We start from the raw sequence: 19,293 nt of genomic DNA, 5'->3' as shown, positions 1-19,293 counted from the left end.
ATCCTAACTCCTGAAGATCGCAGATTACGCGTAATTAACTGATTTTGACGTGCTAATAATCGAGCTTGGGCCACTGGAGACATTTTATGCGATTGGTTCCAGAGCCTATCTAGAAGTATAGTTATTTAACTGACACAGTTCAGAGCTCACTGTATTCTATATACGCCGCATACCCTCAAACATTTTTTAGACACGTAGCGTATACCATCAAGTTTCATAAATTTTCATATTATGACATACTATGTATATGATCACATACACATTGTGCATAGTGGATTACTGGATCAGAAAAATTGGTGGGAACATCAATGGTAAAGATGCGGATTAAATATTATGCACTGTGAATGGCTTCAGTGAATAGCATTTCATCATTTGTGATGTCATCGACAGAAGCGTAAACAATGAAAGCGCACCGATTAAAATATTTTTTTAAATATTAAAGATAGTCAAATTATTTAAAAAATGGTCAGATCGTATGTTTTTAAGTATGCTCTTTCATAAAAAAATACTTTTTAAATTTTGGAAACGACCCCATTGATAGGTGAATTGAACTCATCACATTAATATGTGAACATTCAGGAATCACGATTCCCTCTTGTAGAGGAGGGGGGGGGGGTGAATTTCATATCATTCGTGGTGTACTGTGCTGTATACCGGATGGGGGGGGGGAGAAAAAGAAAAAAAAAAGGAAAAAATGATTTTTCTTTTAATTGATTTTGTCCTCCTTAAATTCCAATTTCTAGCATAATTTTTATGTAAATTACCGAGTATTCAGGCGGAAGGTAAACACACGCTTTTAACTTTGATACCATTTAAAGAAAACTGAGACTGTATGGTGTTACTTAGTTGCTTTTTATTCAGACATGTGACCCAAACAGGATAAAAAAAATACTGAGATTGCACGACTGTGTGAATAGCAGACTATTTTGATTGGATGCATTAAATTAAGTGGAACATGTTGAATTTAGCTTCCAATGCTCCCCTTTTTTTTTCTGCATACAGCATTTTGCTTACTCAAAAAATACTGAAAAATCACATATCTGTTTCTTTCTTTCTTTTTTTGCTCCTTTGGACCTTATTATCTTTTTACTTCCTTTTACAAAAAAGGAAGAATTGTATTCGCAAAAAAAATTTCGCTTAAAAATCGACCTTAATTTCCATTTTACTCACCCCCGAGTGAATATTACGTTTTTTTCGACTCAACCACACGTGGATAAGTGCCTAAGAACGTATAGACACGCGAAATATCCAGAATGACGATTCCCCAGTTAATTACAACGAATTTTCTCGTGACGTCTGTATGTACGTATGTATGTATATGCGTATGTCGCATAATTCAAGAACGGTAAGTCCTAGAAAGTTGAAATTTGGTACGTAGACTTCTAGTGGGGTCTAGTTGTGCATCTCCCCTTCTGGTTGCATTCGGGTGTTTCTAAAGGGGTCTTTTGCCCTTTTGGGGGGGGGGGGGGAATCATTCCAGCTCAAATTTGGAATCAATTTTGGGCCGAATTTGTCGCCAACTTGGCGACAAATTTGGCGATTTTTATTTTATGTTTTTAAATCTGTTTCAATTTGGCCACTGTTGGTGATATTTAGAGAGTAAATTATTGAATCACATTAAAATTGCCAGTAATGGGGAAATGACATTAAAGTGGAGTCAGCTCATTTGATTATAATTGCAAGAAATGACCATGATGAGGATTCTCCAGTGGTAAATGATTTTCCCGCCAATGGGGAATACTTGATATACCTCTTTTTTTAAATTAATTTTAATATTTACATTACAATCCAAAACTCTAAAAACTTTCTGTCTCTCTCTTTCAAATTACTCTTTAGATTAATTACCCAAGAACTGAGCAAGATTGAATCTGAGAACTTACTAAGATTGAGCGAAAGAGAGAGAGGTGGATCTTTAAAGAAAATACATATACGCATTAAAATAATCAATTACGGATGTTTTGAATCACGAAAATTACAAATTACAGTAATTTGCAATTTTTGTGCTTCAAAACGTTGGTTAATTGATTATTTTACTTTTCAGCACAAAGGTATTTATTTATTACAATGCAAATTTTGGGAACATGATTTCTTTGACTTAAGAAGTTGAATCAGCAGTTTTAATAACAGTGGCGCCGACTCCATGCGGCCTGAGGGGGCCCGAGCCCCCTCAAAAATATTTTTGAGGGGCAGAGCCCCCCCCCCCTATAAATCAAGAAAAGTATTAGTTATATTATGTTTTCTAAACTCATAAATTTATCTTTTATTTTCCTTGTTTGAAGATAGTTTTCCTTGTAAAATACATTCAGTAATGAGTTAAAAAAAATAATTACTACGGTAGTAAGCAAGTTAAATGGTAAGCAGGTAGTGTGAATAGTGATGGTGTTATAGTGCTGCAAGCACACTTAGAATTTATCCAAGTGCGCTAACTTACGGGTCAAATCTGTTGCCGGTGGGCAGCGCTGCGGCGAGCTCATCTAAGTGTTGCTGATCTGGAAAAAATATATGAGGGTTTGATTTGTGTATTAAATGGGAGGCGTGATAGTTTTGAATACTTTTGGGAATTGCGTTTAAAAGAAAAACCTTCACAAAATGATGATCCTTCGCTTCCTCGGAACCGAGGTATCTTCTATACATGTAATAAAATAAGATGTTTGTGTGTGTGTGTGTGGCGCGCTTCCCAGGAAAACGGTAAGGCCTAGAAAGATGAAATTTTGTATACTGGTGCAGTTTTTGCTGAAGATGTGCACCTCGGGCTTCGATTTTCGATATTTTTATTAGAAAAAAAGTTATTAATGTTTTATGCGTTTTTTTGCACTTTTTAGTACTTTTTGCCTCACAGACCCCGAACCAATCACACCACACATATTTTTTTTGTACTATAGTGTAGGAAATTTAATTTCAAATATGATGAATGAAAAAATTTTTAAAAATAGAGCAATTTTTGTATTTTTCATAAATTTTTGAAAAACCTTTATTTTGCAATTTTTCTGGGTTTAGTTTTTTTCGAAACTCATCCTGCAAAAAGTATTGAGCCCTCAATTCCAAAATTTTAGTTGGTAATAGTAAAAACATTCCACCCCCTTCAGAAGAAAAAAGTTTTTAAAAACACGCAAAAGTTTTTTTTTTTTACAATTTTTTAAATGCAGAACACGACGCGACCTGTAAGCATTGCCGGCTGAGTTCCGCACTTCCTCATCACGTGACCTAACTGAAATCGTTTACTTTCCCTTCACTCTTTTTTTTTTAACGTTCAGAGATTTCATATCTTTATTTTCCAACTTTTTTTCTTTTTTTTTCTGGACGTTTTGTATTTTTGCTGAAATATTTGTGCGCATTTTAATTCAATAAAAGCGGTGATTTTTTAATATTTTGCAAGCACTGCTTTTTGCACACTACGGGGAACATAGAGCCTTTTTTTTTTTTTTTGAGTGCAATTTGAAGAAAGTAAATAAAGCCCGCAGTTTTTTGCATGATTTTTGAAGAGATTGGCGGTTAGGTTTGGTAGATAGAGAGATGATATTAAGTGGGCAAAAAATGTTTTTTTTTACATAGACAAGGATTGTTAATTATTATCAGAGGGAGATATACATGGATCGTATAGATAGATAGAAAGAAAGAAAGGTGGACAAATATAGAGGTGGATACAGCAGATGGACAGTAAGAAATAGAGGAACTTTAACGCGGAATCAATAGCCCCCCCCCCCCCACACACACACACACAAAACATGACTTTGAAAAAACAATGCTTTCACATAAAAGTGGAAGTGCTTTCTGTTATTTTCCGACAAAATTTGCATGAAGAGTATGCCCTTTGTGCCTCCCCTCCCCCTCCTCAAAAATATTCCAAAGGACATAACGGGAGATAGATCTAGAAAATACTTTATTCAACACAAAATTTATTTAAGCAGCCGCCGATGGCGGCAACCTTGACGTAAAAAGGCGAATGGTAATATTGATGTGTAGAGAAAAAGATTAATACCATCGACAATTTTTTTTAAGCAGCCGCCGAAGAAGTCAACATTGGCGTAAAAAGGCGAATGATAATATTGATATATAGAGAAAAACGTTGATTAATACCGTCGCTAAATTGTCTAAGCAGCCGCCGAAGGCGGCAACCCTGGCGCAAAAAGGCGGACCAGCTGGTCGCCGCAGGCGGCTAGTACATATCTTCTATACATATAATAAAATAAGATGTGTGTGTGTGTGTGTGCGTGGCGCGCATCCCAGGAAAACGGTAAGGCCTAGAAAGATGAAATTTGGTATACAGGTGTAGTTTTTGCTGAAGTTGTGCACCTCGGGCTTCAATTTTTGATATTTCAATTAGAAAAAAGTTATTTAATGTTTTATGCGATGTTTAGTACTTTTAACCTCACAGACCCCGAACCAATAACGCCAGACAAATATTTTTTATACTATAGTGGCGGAAATTTAATTTTAAATATGATGCAGAAAAAAATTTTGAAGATAGAGCAATTTTTGTATTTTTTATGAATTTTTGAAAAAACTTTTATTTTGCATTTTTTCTGGGTTTAATTTTTTTCTAAACGCATCCCGTGAAAAATATAATAACCGCTTTTCTACAATTTTACTATGTAGTAGCCAGAACATTTCGCCCTCTACAGAAAGAAAAAGTTTTCAAAAATATTCAATAGTTTTTTTTTTACAATTTTTTAAAGGCAGAACGAAGATATGAGCTATCGCTTCACCGAAGATCTGCTGTCCGCTGACCGCTGCGAATATGACGTAACGCAACCACGTGATCTAACTGAAGTGCGTAACTTGCTTTTTTCTTTTCTTCCTTTCGAAGGATTCATTCGCTTTTTTTTCTTTCCAGGTATTTCATTTGTTTCTCCCCCCCCCCCCCGGATGTTTTGCTAAACATTCGATTTCGGTTAATCAGACGGACCACATCGGATCGTTTTGGTTCCAGTCAGTTTTTTTTTTTTTGAATTTCAATAAAAACAATGATTTTTATACTTTGGCAAATTCCAGGTACCACAAAGACATCAATTTTTTGTGCATTTTAATAAATAAGTAAGCGCGCTTTTTTTGCATGATTTTCTTTTTGTTAGGGAATAAGATTGGAGGTTAGATCAAAATAAATAGAGATAGATGAGAAAATTTAGAGATGGATCGAATAAGTAGATAGATATACATTGAGTGTACAAAAAATGTTTTTTTTTTTTTTTTAATTTTGTTCTCGAATTAATATTTTTTTTCTTTGAAAAAAGATTGTTAATTACTATCAGAGGTAAATTTCCATGGATCTAGAGAAAGATAAATCTACAGGTCGATGTACAGTGAGAGATATACAGACTCCGTGATTTAAAGAACAACAACGGGGGTTGAGGGGGGGGGGCCCGCTGCGATTTGAAAACATTGTTAATTACTGTCAGAGGTAGATACGCATAGATCGTATAGATAGATAGATAGATAGATAAATGCAGAGGTCAATATAGTAGATGGAGAGCAAGAAAGAGACATGCCCGTTATTTAAGGAACTTCAAAGGGGTGTCAATGCCCCCCCCACACACACACACACCATGCCTTTGAAAAAACAATGCTTTCAAGTAAAAGTAGAAGTGTTTTTTGTTATTTTTCGAAAAAATTTGCATGAAGTGCAAGCAGTTTGTGTCTCCCCTCCCCCTCCTTTAAAAATATTCCAAACGACGGAACTGGAGATATATCTAGAAAATATTTTTTTAAATTAATAATGATATAGATATAGATCGATTGATACCGCCACGAAACTTATTTAAGCAGCCGCCGAAAGCGGCAACATTGGCGTAAAAGGGCAGATGATAATATTGATATATATAGAGAAAAACATTGATTAATACCGTCGCTCAATTGTCTATGCAGCCGCCGAAGGCGGCAACCCTGGCGTAAAAAGGCGGACCAGCTGGTCGCCGAAGGCGGCTAGTACCAAAGAAGTGTGAAAACAACGAAGCCAGCTCACCGCACGCTTTCAAAATCCGAAAGGAGTACTACAAGGCACTTTGCATTGAGGTTTGTGAAATGGTGCAATACTGCATTTTTGGGCGGTTTACATCAACTGGACTCACACAGATCATTGCAGTTGAACAAGAGTGCTTGTTTTTACTAAACAGATGTGAAACAAATTTTGAAAAATCAACTGAGTTTTCAAAAATAACCTAGACATTGGGAGACTGCGTTTACACTTGAATATGTTAGCCGGTATAACTAATGAAAAAACAACTGGTCTTAAAAAAACATGCATAAATGAAATTATTTTTTTACGAAAATACTGTGCGTGTTTGTATTTATGTTTTCCCTTTTTCAAAGCCAAAAAATATGTGTCAGGCTTGTCGAGTTTTCGGGGTTCCTATGTTGATTATATGATTTCAAAATACTTAAAAAAAACTTTAAAACTCACTATTTTTCATCTCAAATTTAGAAAATTTCCCCCGGTTTAACCCCCCCTCCCCCATTATTTTAAATATCGGCGTCTCTGGGAGTGCCCTTCCATTCAAGTCAAGTGTCCTTCCTACCTTACAATATCAATGCCTAGTTACGGCACTTGCACAGCTCCCCATAAAATAGCACAAAAAAATCTCTCTAAGACAAGTGATATGATTTAAAAGTTGAACCAGAAAGTTTGTAAACCAATTTTTAGATTCTTTTACTTCGAAAATGCCATTTCACATACTATTTGTTTGTAAAAATTACACACACCAGAAAATATGGCATTTTCAAGGTACAAAAATCTGACCTTTATTTGAGGTGGTGGGGGGGGGGTCCTTTGAGGGATTAAATAACCCCCTAAACCCCCGGTGATGTCCGGCACCCCCCAAATAATTTTTGCAAGTCCCCAATAATTTTTGCAAGTCGGCGTTTAATAATGCTTGATTTTGTAAACTAACAGTATTTTGAAATCGGGTCAATTGTAGTCATACTGAAGTTATGTATCCTCGGCTTACAGGGAATACCATGAAAATGTAATTTTTTTAAATGAAAATTAGGTTGTCAACAAAAAGGCAGTGATCAGGAACTACCCAGGATCCCAAGTCACCATGCAATCTAAAACTGCTGTGGAATAACACGAAATACAGTGGCCGCCGCTTATATGAATCTTGTAGTTCTAAACAGTTTTGATTCCATAAAGCGGCTGATTCAATACAGTTCGAATTTTGTTCTATTTCGGACAATTTGATTCATTAAAGCTGTTGATTCAGTTAACCACTGACTCAATAAGCTGTGCTGAAAACATACCGATTATTTCAATGTATAGTTGCAAACTCAACTGCCTTAATTTTCCTTCCATAACTGTCATTCTAGGAATTTCGCTAAGCCCAAGAAAAAAAACTCTTCACTTACAAGAGCTATGCGGGATGAATAAAGTTAAGAGATAGTATAATATTAATTTCTGATTACAATGAGATATCATTTCCTACTCCATTCATCAGAATATGGCAGAAATTACAAATAACAGGAGCTGCATAGGAACCGACAAGGCTTGCACTTATTTTCTTGGAGATTAGAATGTGCCCCCCCCCCACCCCCCAGTGCATTTAATGATCCAGTTGCATTAAATGCCTTTGACTGTTGAAAGAATCTTAAAGGTCTGTTTTATTGTATGTAATTCTAAATGTGACATTGTTTTTTATAATGCAAAAAAAAAAAAAAAAGAAAGAAAAGAAAAGAAAATTCCTACTGGGGTCAAGTTTGCCCAGTGTGTAGAAACCTTATTTATATTGCTTTAAAAACTGAAGATCCATTTTAATAAAAGCATTGTTAAATAATGAATTACCAAAATGAAGGCACACCTAAATTTTGGCATGAAATTAGTTAAAACTAATATAATTCTTGCTCTAATTACCATGGAACAAATTTTATCTGGTGCATAAAAATCAGTGGTTTTTATCGATATTTCATTTTAATTTTTGCAGGCATTTTTTCGTCCTCTCATTTAGAGGATGTATGCAAAAATGTGGACTAAAATTGGAATAAACTAATAATTAACGATTAATTAACTAGTTTGATTGTAGAATATTGCATTGTCAACGGGTCTTAGGCCGCATGTGAAATTTCAAAAAATCCGATCGAGGAAGTAGATTTAAAATTGAGTTGCAAGATTTAAACAAAATATCTAGATTGTGAGCTAATATGTAGAAATTGAAAAATTAAATGGAAATTATGTGGACATGGTAGCGTTTTGCTTTATTCTTTCATCTAAAAATTTTCAATCTAGTTTTTTTTAAATTGAAACGAATTTAAAAGTTGCCAAACGTGTTTTATTATTTTATTCCTAGATTTCAATTTTAAAATCTGAACAAAATTGAAAAAATATAATTAAAATGAAAGTTTTAAAAAATGTTTAGTCAAATATTGCTAGTAAAAAGAAAACTGAATTTTTGCAAGACCAGTAAATGCCTGAGTAGCTACAGCCTGAGCACGTGGCCCAATTTAGGGTTGAAGTCAAGAACAGCTGTTTTCGGCGAATTCAATTGAATTCCCAAACGGACAAGTGGATTTCCTAGTCCACCCATGCGGGAAATCCCCTCTTGAGGCAGGTGCTCTTGACCTTTTAGGGGTGACCTCTGTCGCCTGATAAGCAACCTTCAAATCGTCAACGGGGGGAGGGGGTCTGTGACGTGAATACAGAAGACAGCACAGGAAAAGAACCTTCTTTTAGCCAGCTGAGTGAGGCATACCTGTTCCTGTTATTTTTCTTCGGTCGTTAACATTCTAGGGAATCCTGGTTCAAGCAAGGCTAGGTAAGGGAGTTTTGCATTTTTAAGACGGTTGCAAAAATAAGGAAAGGAACCTAACTTACTTGGGGCATAGGCGTGAAATGATAGCGAAATTGCAAAGAGAGGTTGTTTCTTTAAACTTTGTCGCATTGGCAATTCTTGTTCAGCCCCAGCAAGGCGCTCGAATAAAAAAAAATGTTTAGGAAGGGCTGAGCTCATAAATGCTTTATACCGTCACAAACTTTCAATGAAATGCATGAGGGACTTTTATGTTAACAAGGTAGTTGCGAGGTTTAAAAAAAAAGGAAGGGGAGATGGCTTAGGCACCTGCTCAATTTTTTCAAACGTACATATAGCAAAAAATAGAGTCTAGCTTTTGGTTCGGGGAGCATTACTAACATGTCAACATACAAATCAGAGGAAAGTTGCACTACATAAACGAAGAAAGAGAAATAGCAATGCGAAACAATAATCTTAAGCGTGGACATTCACAAAAAAAAAGAGGGGGGGGGGTCCCCTGTAGAATTCTTGAAATCGTATCATGATTCTAAATATGTTATTTAGCCGATCACTGATGATGTTAGGAGGAGGAGGCGATATTCCGGGTGTTTTATGAAGAACTCGGTTATTCTTCTTCGGAAATTTCTTGAAATTGAAGTCTAAGAAACAAAGTTTTAGACCATCTTTAATGATGGAGAAGGGGGGGGGGAGCAGAAGGGGACATGAAACATTCTCTTTAATGTTTCGAAAATGAAGTCCTAAGAACGCAATTGTGGGTAATTTTTAATGAAGCTAAGAGAAAAGGGATCGAGACTCTCCTTTGGAAATTTTTTTCACATTGAGGTTTTAAAAACAATTTATAGGGGATAGACTTGGATTCGCAGACTATCAGGTAATTTTTCTAAATTGAAATTCCAAAGACGAAAGTTTAGACGAGCTTCAGTGAGGATTGGGAGCATGCTCCCGGAAATTTTTCAAAATTAAAGCCTAAAATAAAAGCATTCGTAGGTCATCTTTGATGACGCAGGGAAATGTTCGGAGACTTCTTGGAAAATTGCAGTCCTAAATCAAAACGAAATTTTTGAATTGTCTTTACTTATGTGGAGGAAGATACTAGGCACTCCCCCGAAATTTGTTCGAAATTAAATCCCTAAAAACGCTATTGTAAGCTACTTTTGATGAAGGGTCATTCTTTGTAATTTTTTTCAAAAAAAAAAAAAAACAAATCGATGGTGGTCATATGACACTTTTCACACCCGCCTGCCTGATTTGAAATGGAATTACTCGTAAGCACTTTTCACAATGCACTCAAAAGAACAAAATAACTCTTCTGGGTCAGAAAGGACAATTTTAAGTATTCCTGTTTTCAACTATTCTTAGAAAGTGACACCACAAACGAAGAAAAGTGCGGCTCAAGTCATGAAGAGAATTTCTTATCACTATCTAGCTTTCCATCATAACTTTGAGTGTTCAAACATGCATATTTTTCTTATCGGAAAGGTTTGTTTTGAATGGACTAGAACCGCACTATTCTTTATTTGTGGTGTCATTTTCTTGAAATTTTTGAAAACTGCAGGAATACTTAAATTGCTCTTTCTGACCCAAAAAAGTTATTTTGTCCTTTTGAGCGCATTGTGAAAAGTGCTTAAATTTTTTTTTTTTTTCAAGAATTCTGTTAATTTATACTTTTTAGTTTAAACGTATTTCAGAAATAGAATAATGTTACCATCACGAAACTTCACCTTATTTTCTCATTTTGAGGCTCCGGATTAAAAGGAGAAAACCTATATACGTGTTTAAGAGTTGGCACTAAAAATTAATCCTTATTCCTCTCTAGGAATTGTTTGTTTGCTAATTTAATTAAAACCCTTTAAATATTAAAGGTTTCCCAAACTCATTTATATGTTTCAAAACATACAAGTTACTCTTGATTAAGATCCTAATATGTCTCTTTACTTAGCCCCGTTATCGATTATTGGCATAATGAGAGCAATGACAGGGAATACATTTCATGCTTGCTCCAGAGAAGCCTTGATTCAAAATTTTCATTATGATTACTATTAATATCACTGTTTTAAGGCAAGGAAAATTTGTAACAATGGGTTTTGTATTTAACCAAGGGCGGCAAATAGGAGGTTCGAGAAGGGACGCTCGTACCCCCAAAAGTTTTTGACCAGAATGCTAAAAAAATGGATAAATTCAATTTATGTAAATCGCAAATCAATGTTCATTTGAAAAGTTCTGGCTGATTCTCAGAAAAAAATTGATGAAACTCGATACAATTCCAGACAAGATCACAAGTGTTTTCTGCTATTTGAATAATGGCTTGGGAATTCATGAAGCATTTCGGAAAGCCGACGTTTTCAGAACAGACAATACTAGTGGAGAATCATGTTTTATTTTAAAAGAGTAATCTTCTCCCCATATAGGCTAAATATTTCATACTTGTGAGCTTACGTTAGCATAAAGGTGACTCATCCAATATGAGAGTCTCGTGCTGTGGTGGGGCATGATTTTTCACAAGAAAATTCCTTGCTATTTCGCATTCATTGTTGCTCTCATATTTTTAACGTAAGTTTATCTAATGAGTGTTCAGCGCAACTTCTGCTCGAAACCACATTTCAGCTATACTCAGTGCATAATATGCTTTCAGGATCTGATTACCGCACAGGTCAACTAGGCCTGGGGCTCCAAATTACTTGAAGAATTATGCATAGCATTACAATTATATAAAAATACATTGCAGGGTGGTAACACAACCTGGAAAACTTGGAAATCAGGGAATTCTCAGTGATATTTTTATTTCTGGAAAAATCAGGGAATTATCAGGGTATTTTAAAAGTTTCTCAAAATATCAGGGAAAATAATAATTTTTAATCACCAAACCTGAAATTTATTTTCGTTTGGAAGCAAAATAATTTTATTTTATTTTGTCAAACAAAACTTGCTAAACATTCTAAAATTATTAAGACCTACACAAACTAACAAAGTTCTGAAATCAAACCCAACAAAAAATTTTAAAAATTTGCAAAAAATACTCCAAATCAGATATATTTATTCATTTTTTTAAAAATTTATTCCAAAGTTTTGTTGCAGCAATTATTAATACTATTTAAAACAAATTTCATACAGCTGATGATCTCAATATTTTTGAATCTGTGTTGATAGAATTCATTTTTTTTATTCATATTCGATTTTCATTAAGCTTTACTAAATGCCTTGTAAAGATTTTTTTTTTTTGCATAAAAACTTTTCTTCAGAATTTAATTGAAATTCTATTATCATTTTGAGTACAAGTTTTCAAATGTCACAAGTTAAATATTGAAAAATAAAAAAAATGAAATGAAAAATTAAGTCTTAAAGTACAGTAGACTCTTATTTTATGCGGGTTTATTTTACACAGTTTCCATTATACGCGGTTTGAGATTTGAAACCTTTATTTTTTTTACATGGATGAGTTTCAGTTTTATACGGATGCGACAATGCAAACGGATAAAATTTTACCTCTTTCAAAATGCTAACTCCTAAAGATTGTAGATTACACGTAATAAATTGCATTTTGGCGTGCTAATATTCGAGCTTGGGCCACTGGAGACATTTTATGCGATTGGTTCCAGAGCTCTTTCCAGAAGTAAAGTTATTAAACTCGCACAGTTCAGAACTCACTGGAAGAAGAACTCTAGGAGTGACAAATGAGGCCAAAACCAACGAGGATACCGACGTCGGTGACGCACAACCAAAAACGTTCACATTAAAAATTTTGAGCCATTCCTAGACAATAGAAATGATCTTTCTGATTTGTTAGTGAAGGGAGATTCTGTCATGGAAATGACGCAAGTGATCATGGATGCGTTAATTAATGCTCTGCAAAGAATTACAGGTAAAAATTCTTAATGACTGCCAAAAGACTATCATAGCAGCTCTTATTTATAAACAGAACACGAAATTAATTTTTGTTTTCTTTCTACATGATGTAAATAAATGTCGATAAAAGTACACATTAAACTTATCATACAATTAGTCATCACTAGAATGAAGTATTTTAATATCTGCGGACCTTATCCCTATTTTAACACTAGTATCGGGTCTCAAATTACGTGGCATTTTTGCGGAACGTAACCCCCACGTAAAACGAGGGTCTACTGTATTTTAAATGTTAAAGTTACTGTTTTCTCGTTTTCTGATATAAAAATCTACTGTTTTCTCTCCTACTTTTAAAACTATAATCTACTGCTTGTGTTTCTTGCAAAAACTGCAAGTATGCTTTTAATGTGGTTCTATCTTTTAGATATGTGTGATAGCCACGATTGTAAAATCAGGGAAGTTTTTGGAGCTAAATCAGGGAATTATCAGGGAACTTTTTTTCCAGGATTTGGTTACCACCATGTACATTTTAAAAGTAATAAAAAGAAAGTAATAACTTGTTAAAAGAGAAAAATTCCTCAAAAGAGAACTTTTATTCACCCTGTCAGATTACCATGTTAAAATTATGAGGGGCACCGAAGGGGATTCATAAATACACATGATAAATTATTTACTTAGTTCTGTGATCGACAAAGAGGCCCCCAAAAATGCATTGTGACGAGCCTCAAACTTGTAAATCAGCCACTGCGTTTCGCTATCGAGTCTTCAGAGGGCATAAAAATTATTGCGAGCTTAGGGCCTCAATTTTAGTTAGTCAGCCTCTGTTTTTCTGGTTTTATTTGATTATGCACTGTCGGAGTGACACAAGATGGTGTTAAAATCATAAATACCTTTCTTAAAATGTCAGAGTAGTGATTTGACGCCTGGAAGAGTTTTTGGGAAACGACTCTTTCAATGGTGAAAAGGCTGATGCCCTTTAACATTCCGCATGGGATATCAATCCATAAGATGATGTTAAGTCATAACATTGAATTAATATTTTGTATAAAATAAGATTCAGTTTCGAATGAAATTAACACCGAATTGATGATAAAAAATTTTGCTTGGGTGAGTTTGAAGAGCAGAATGTGTGTGAAAGGTTTTCTTTACACTTTATTACTTCAATTATTTTTTAACTATTCCAATCATCTTAGCTAGTGGAGAAAGATCATTATCGTGTCTTAGGAGATTAGAGAATTATTTTTGAAGCACAATGGGCAAAAAAAAAAAAAAAAAAAAAGGAAAAAAAGATTCCCCTTTACCTGTACTGGCAAAAAAGCACGACACTGGGCATTGACGGATTATTAATAATAGGCTTTCGTGTTCTTCCGAATTCCAAAACTCATATTACATTAAAACTTTACTAAAAGGTAAAATCTGTAGTCTCAAGATATTTTAGAATGATAACTTATATTGAAAAAAAATATTAAAAAAATTTCATAAAAGTAAAAATCCTCATATTCATTAACATTAAGCTACTTTTATGATCCCTTTCCGTTAGCCAATTTGTGTTTTGATCCACACTGAGATAACTCATTTTTAAGAAATTCGACCCCCCAAATAAAATGTTGAAATGCCGCCTCTGTCTGTATTTAACCATTTGATAGGGAAATTACGTGAAATTTGCTGTTTTCCACCCAAACCGAAATAATAATTTTATTTTAGAATTTAAATTTTTCAGCGTTAAGTTGAACCTTAAGATTAAGCAAATCATTTAGTGGAATCCCGAAGTCTTTTAAGTGATCTAGTTGCTGAGATATAAGCAAAAGCAGGTCTCACATTTTTTCGTGACAATCATGCCAAGTATACAGGAAAAGTGCTTTAAAAAAGCAAAGATCGTTTTTGATGATTTTTCTTAATAATTTAGAAGAGAACGCCCTCTGCGTCTCCCTCATTGCTACAAATGTTCATATTTTTGAACTTTTCAACCTCTCTTATCTCTTGCTCCCGGAAAACTTTTAACGGGTAATAAAATGCCTTTTTCCAGGGGCGGACTGGCCCGCCGAGCTACAGGTCGATGCGTCCTCAAACGCCCTCAAACCTGAGCGCCTTCGTGTTTTTTTTTTTTTTTTTTTTTTGCACACTTGAAAAGCCCCCCCCCCCCCCCTCCTTTTTTCATTTTATTTGCGCCCTGGAACGTGTGTGGTTTAGATTTTTTTATTTGCTCCCTCAAGCCCGTGTCTTCGTTTTTTTTTAGGTGGGGAGGAGGGGACTCACTAACCTGTGCGCTCCTTCGTTTCTTTTCTTTCTTTTGCGTTCTCAAACCTGACTTTGTTTTTTTTTTTTTTTATTTGCGCACTCAATTCGGGGGAGGTGATGTGGAAAACGATGGTCATTATTTGGATTCAGGTGGTCATGTCCCATGAAAATCAGAAAGAAAGTGTCAGAAGCATTTACAAACTTTTTGTTTCTTCCGCGCAGCTTCTTTTTTATGCAGAAGAGAATTTTTGCTTTTCAAAAATTGTTTTAGCTGTAATAAAGATATTATGGATAAAAAATCAAAGCTTAAACGAGTGAGAGAGAAAGATATGATGTATGATGATGGAAAATCACGTATTGGCAGGGCTGTAGTTTCTTTCCGTTTTTTTTCATTTGGGGGGGGGGGGGCAAAAATATTCGATTTTTAAATTTGAAGTATTGAACATATAAAGAATATTTGTTTTAAGCCACCTTTTCTTTTGGTGAGTAAAAAGGGCGATTTTCTATTTTAAAATAGTAATCATTTACTTCTATTTGTAGTGGGAAGCTTTAAAGTTAAGCGTGTACAGCAGGGGTTCCCCAACGTTTCCGATTTGCGTCAAAATTTGAAGATTTAAAATTTTTTCACGGTGTCCTATTCAAGTTCTTTTATATACATATCATACTTGCCAACTCTACTGTTTTTAACGGGAGACTCCCGTTTTTTGCTTTCATCTCCCAATTTCCCATTTTTTACGATTTTCTCCCGTTTTTGCAGTTTTTTCAGTCAATCATCAAAAACTTTCACTTTCTTCTCAATAGATGGCGCCCTTTTCTAGTCTACCAATGTCAGGAAATAAGAATTTTTCCAATTAATAACTCATTTAGTAAAAAATAATTTTTTAGAAGCTTTCCACTTTGCATGTTCAACGAAGCACGTGCTTTGCCGAAAATTGCTGCAGATTTCAATCTTTTTGCATCTTGAAACTATTTCAATTATTTTTAATGTTTGAAGTTATTTTAAAATGTGCTACCCTATACCTATTTATTTTACATTGTATTTTCATTATATATTGATTCCCCCCCTTTTTTTTTCGGATTTTAGTAATTAATTTTTTGTAGCTACTTTGCTGGTAGAGACTGGAGAATGTACGAAACTTTAAGCAAATTCACTCCTTATTATTTAGTTTTTCCTTTGCAGTATATTTTTCTTGCTACTACCAATTTGCGTACATCTGAAAAAAATTCCCACTTCACTTTAAAGTATTCATGTTATTTAAAAGCATAATTTAATAATTCTGTAGTGAGGATATGTCGATGGTGAATCACCTATATACCTCTAATAAAATCTCCTGTTTTTTTTCCTTCGAAGTTTGGCAAATATTTCATATTATTATTTTTTTTTTTTTTTTGTTTTTTTTTTTTTCCATGGATACTTCGTGGCACCTCACCTCTTCCTGCCTTAGACCATTGGGAGATGTGTAATGATCTAAGCTTCCTGCAGCACCTCAGGGTGCATCGCCCAGTTTGGGAACCCATGGTCGCACGGGCGTCGTTGGCAAAAGTCCCCCTCAGTACTTGAGAATAATAAATGCGCATACAAAAAATTCCGGTCATTTGTGACAAAAAAAAAAAAAAAAAAAGAAGAAAAGATTTTGGACCAAAATAGAGCTGCTGAAAGAAAACGAACAGAAAGTGACCCCCCTTGTCCAGCAAAAACTGCCTTATCTATAACAGTTGAAGAATCATCTGAAAGTCAGTTGATTCCCACACTATTCGCAGTCCATTTACTTTCTTGCCCTCTACTTCTTTTTCTTATTTCATGTATCTTACTCTCCACCTCCTACTAACAAAACCAGGGTTGTCAGAATTAAGAACAGTAAATACGAGACGTAAAAAAGTGTTCCCCAGATTCAAACTGTAAAACTTATGAAGACATGATGGCGTTTCACATTCTGAGGCGCCCCGATGAAATGATCACAGTGATCTCCCAAAAAGATGTTTTATTCGGCAAATTTTGCTGACGATTCGCCAAATACCATGATTAAAAAACATTTGACTTTCATAAGGTGTGTGAAAGTAATTATTAAATTACAAGAAAAAATTGTCTCTGTGGAAAATGAAAGAATGCAAATATTTTACTTTCAAGAATAACAATTTAATTCAAAAAATGTGTATTATAATAGCAAATTTGCCGCCCTAGGCAGCTGAGTACTCTGCATATTGGGAAATTTTGCCCTGATAACTCCCCAGAAATTTATTAAAATGAAGTTTTAAAAACTCAATTTTCGGGGTATCGAGACATTAGGTGAGGGGGTGGATTTAGGAATCTCCTCGAAAATGTTTCAAAATTCAAATTTCCGAGAAATTTTTGAAAATTAGGAAACTAAAAACGCATTTTGTCTATTTTTGATGATGTACGGAGAAAGGTCAGGTTTCGGGCGCTGGCCCCAAAATACTTTTTGAAAATAAAGCTTAGAAACCAAAATGTTCTGTCATTATACATTGAGAAGTTAGAAGAGGAGGGGTGCTCTTCTAGCTCTTCAGCTGTCCAGCCTAAAAATGCACCTTTAGGAGCTTTTTTAGGCTGCTTACATTAAAGGAAGTGTAAAGGTGCTTAAAATCCTTCCTTCCTGGAAATATTTTGCCTTTGAGGTTGAGACTATAAAAACTTTTTAACAAAAAAATTGAACCGCCGAAAAAACTGAAAAGTAAAAAATAATAAACCATTTTAATTAAACCTTAATAACTAAGTTCTTAAACTGATGTAAGTATACCTAAGTATATATTTTTGTAATAATTTAGAGTTTTTAATTAACCTTAATAACTCAGTTCTTAAATTAATGTAAGTATACCTAAGTAGTTTTGAGTCGGTGCCAAACAAGCAAATTAATTATTTTTGTAAAGCGTGAGGCGCAGCGGTGGCGTATGGCGACACGCCCCTTCGCCGGAAAATGCCGAGCGTTCACGAAGTTAAACCCGAACGTCGTCGAGTGGTCTCGAAGAAGCACGTGTCGAGTATTTGGCTGCTACTGAGCTTTTGCCTCATATACAACAGTCAAAATGTTTATATCATTGTTCATCATACTGAAGAAGGATTTCTCATCTTGTTAAAAGCTCAAATAAATGGTTTTGTGGGTCATAGTATTATTCAGCGTAAGTATGGCATAACAACTGTAGCCGTTAATTGTATAAATGATCCTGAAGATTTTTCTCACTGGTTGTTTGCCTCTCTCGTGCGAGGTCCCAAAGGTTTCAAAGCTCCAACGAGAGGTACTTTTCGTTGTATACGATCTACTAGTATTCATGATTTAATGATGGCGTGTGGAGGGAGCATTTTTTGAAACATTTATGTTTATCGCCGGACATTTCACATTACATTGCTAATTTTATTTGGTTATTTCTTTAAATTTAGGTAATTTAGGGATCTTTGTTTATTTATTGTTTGGCACCGACTCAAAACTACTTAGGTATACTTACATTAATTTAAGAACTGAGTTATTAAGGTTAATTAAAAACTCTAAATTATTACAAAAATATATACTTAGGTATACTTACATCAGTTTAAGAACTTAGTTATTAAGGTTTAATTAAAATGGTTTATTATTTTCTGCTTTTCAGTTTTTTCGGCGGTTCAATTTTTTTGTTAAAAAGTTTTTATTTTATAATTTTTTGTGACTATAAGCTACTAATGTGGCTATAATCTGTATGCTTATATTTTTGATTACCTTTAAAATAGCTACCTACCTTACTTCAGCTATTAACACATATATATATATATATATATATATAAATATATATATATATATATATATATATATATTATATATAATCGTATTTTAACAATTATCTGTTGTGTTACATAAATAATTTTAAAAAAGCAGGCTTTATATACTAACATGGGTAGGACTACAAAAAATGCTGCTCGGATGAGGAAAAGATGTTTAGAAGAATCTATTAATGAGAAAGAAAAAAGGTTGGAAGCAAACAGAAAGAGAATTACATTACACGTTCACAGGAGAGTTTAGGTCAGCGCGAGGAAAGACTGTCGAGAATGAGAAGCTACAATAACGATAGTTTATTGCAAGAAGGTGATAAGCAGCGCGCTCGTCGTTTAGATATAAGAGAGCGACTTTCAAATGAGAGTGAAGAGCAACACGCTCATCGTTTAGATCTGATAAGAAAGCGACTTTCAAATGAGAGTGAAGAGCAACGCGCTCATCGTTTAGATCTGATAAGAGAGCGAGTTTCAAATGAAATTGAGGACGTCGTGTCTATACAATCCGTTCCATAGATGAGTCTCGTGAAATTGCTACCTATGGAAAGAAACCTCCAGATAATGTTGTCCCGAAAGATGTGAACAATTGTGGTGGACTTTTATCAGAGGTAAAACTTGCTGCCGAATCTCGTGTGATGTTGAGACGTAACATATCAGTATCTGACGGCCTCGTCAATGGTGCAATGGGTATTTTAAAAAAAAATAAAATGGCCATCAATA

The sequence above is a fragment of the Uloborus diversus genome, chromosome 7, assembly GCF_026930045.1.
Source record: "Uloborus diversus isolate 005 chromosome 7, Udiv.v.3.1, whole genome shotgun sequence".
NCBI classification, from domain to species: Eukaryota; Metazoa; Arthropoda; class Arachnida; order Araneae; family Uloboridae; genus Uloborus; species Uloborus diversus.
This window is presented reverse-complemented; position numbering follows the sequence as displayed.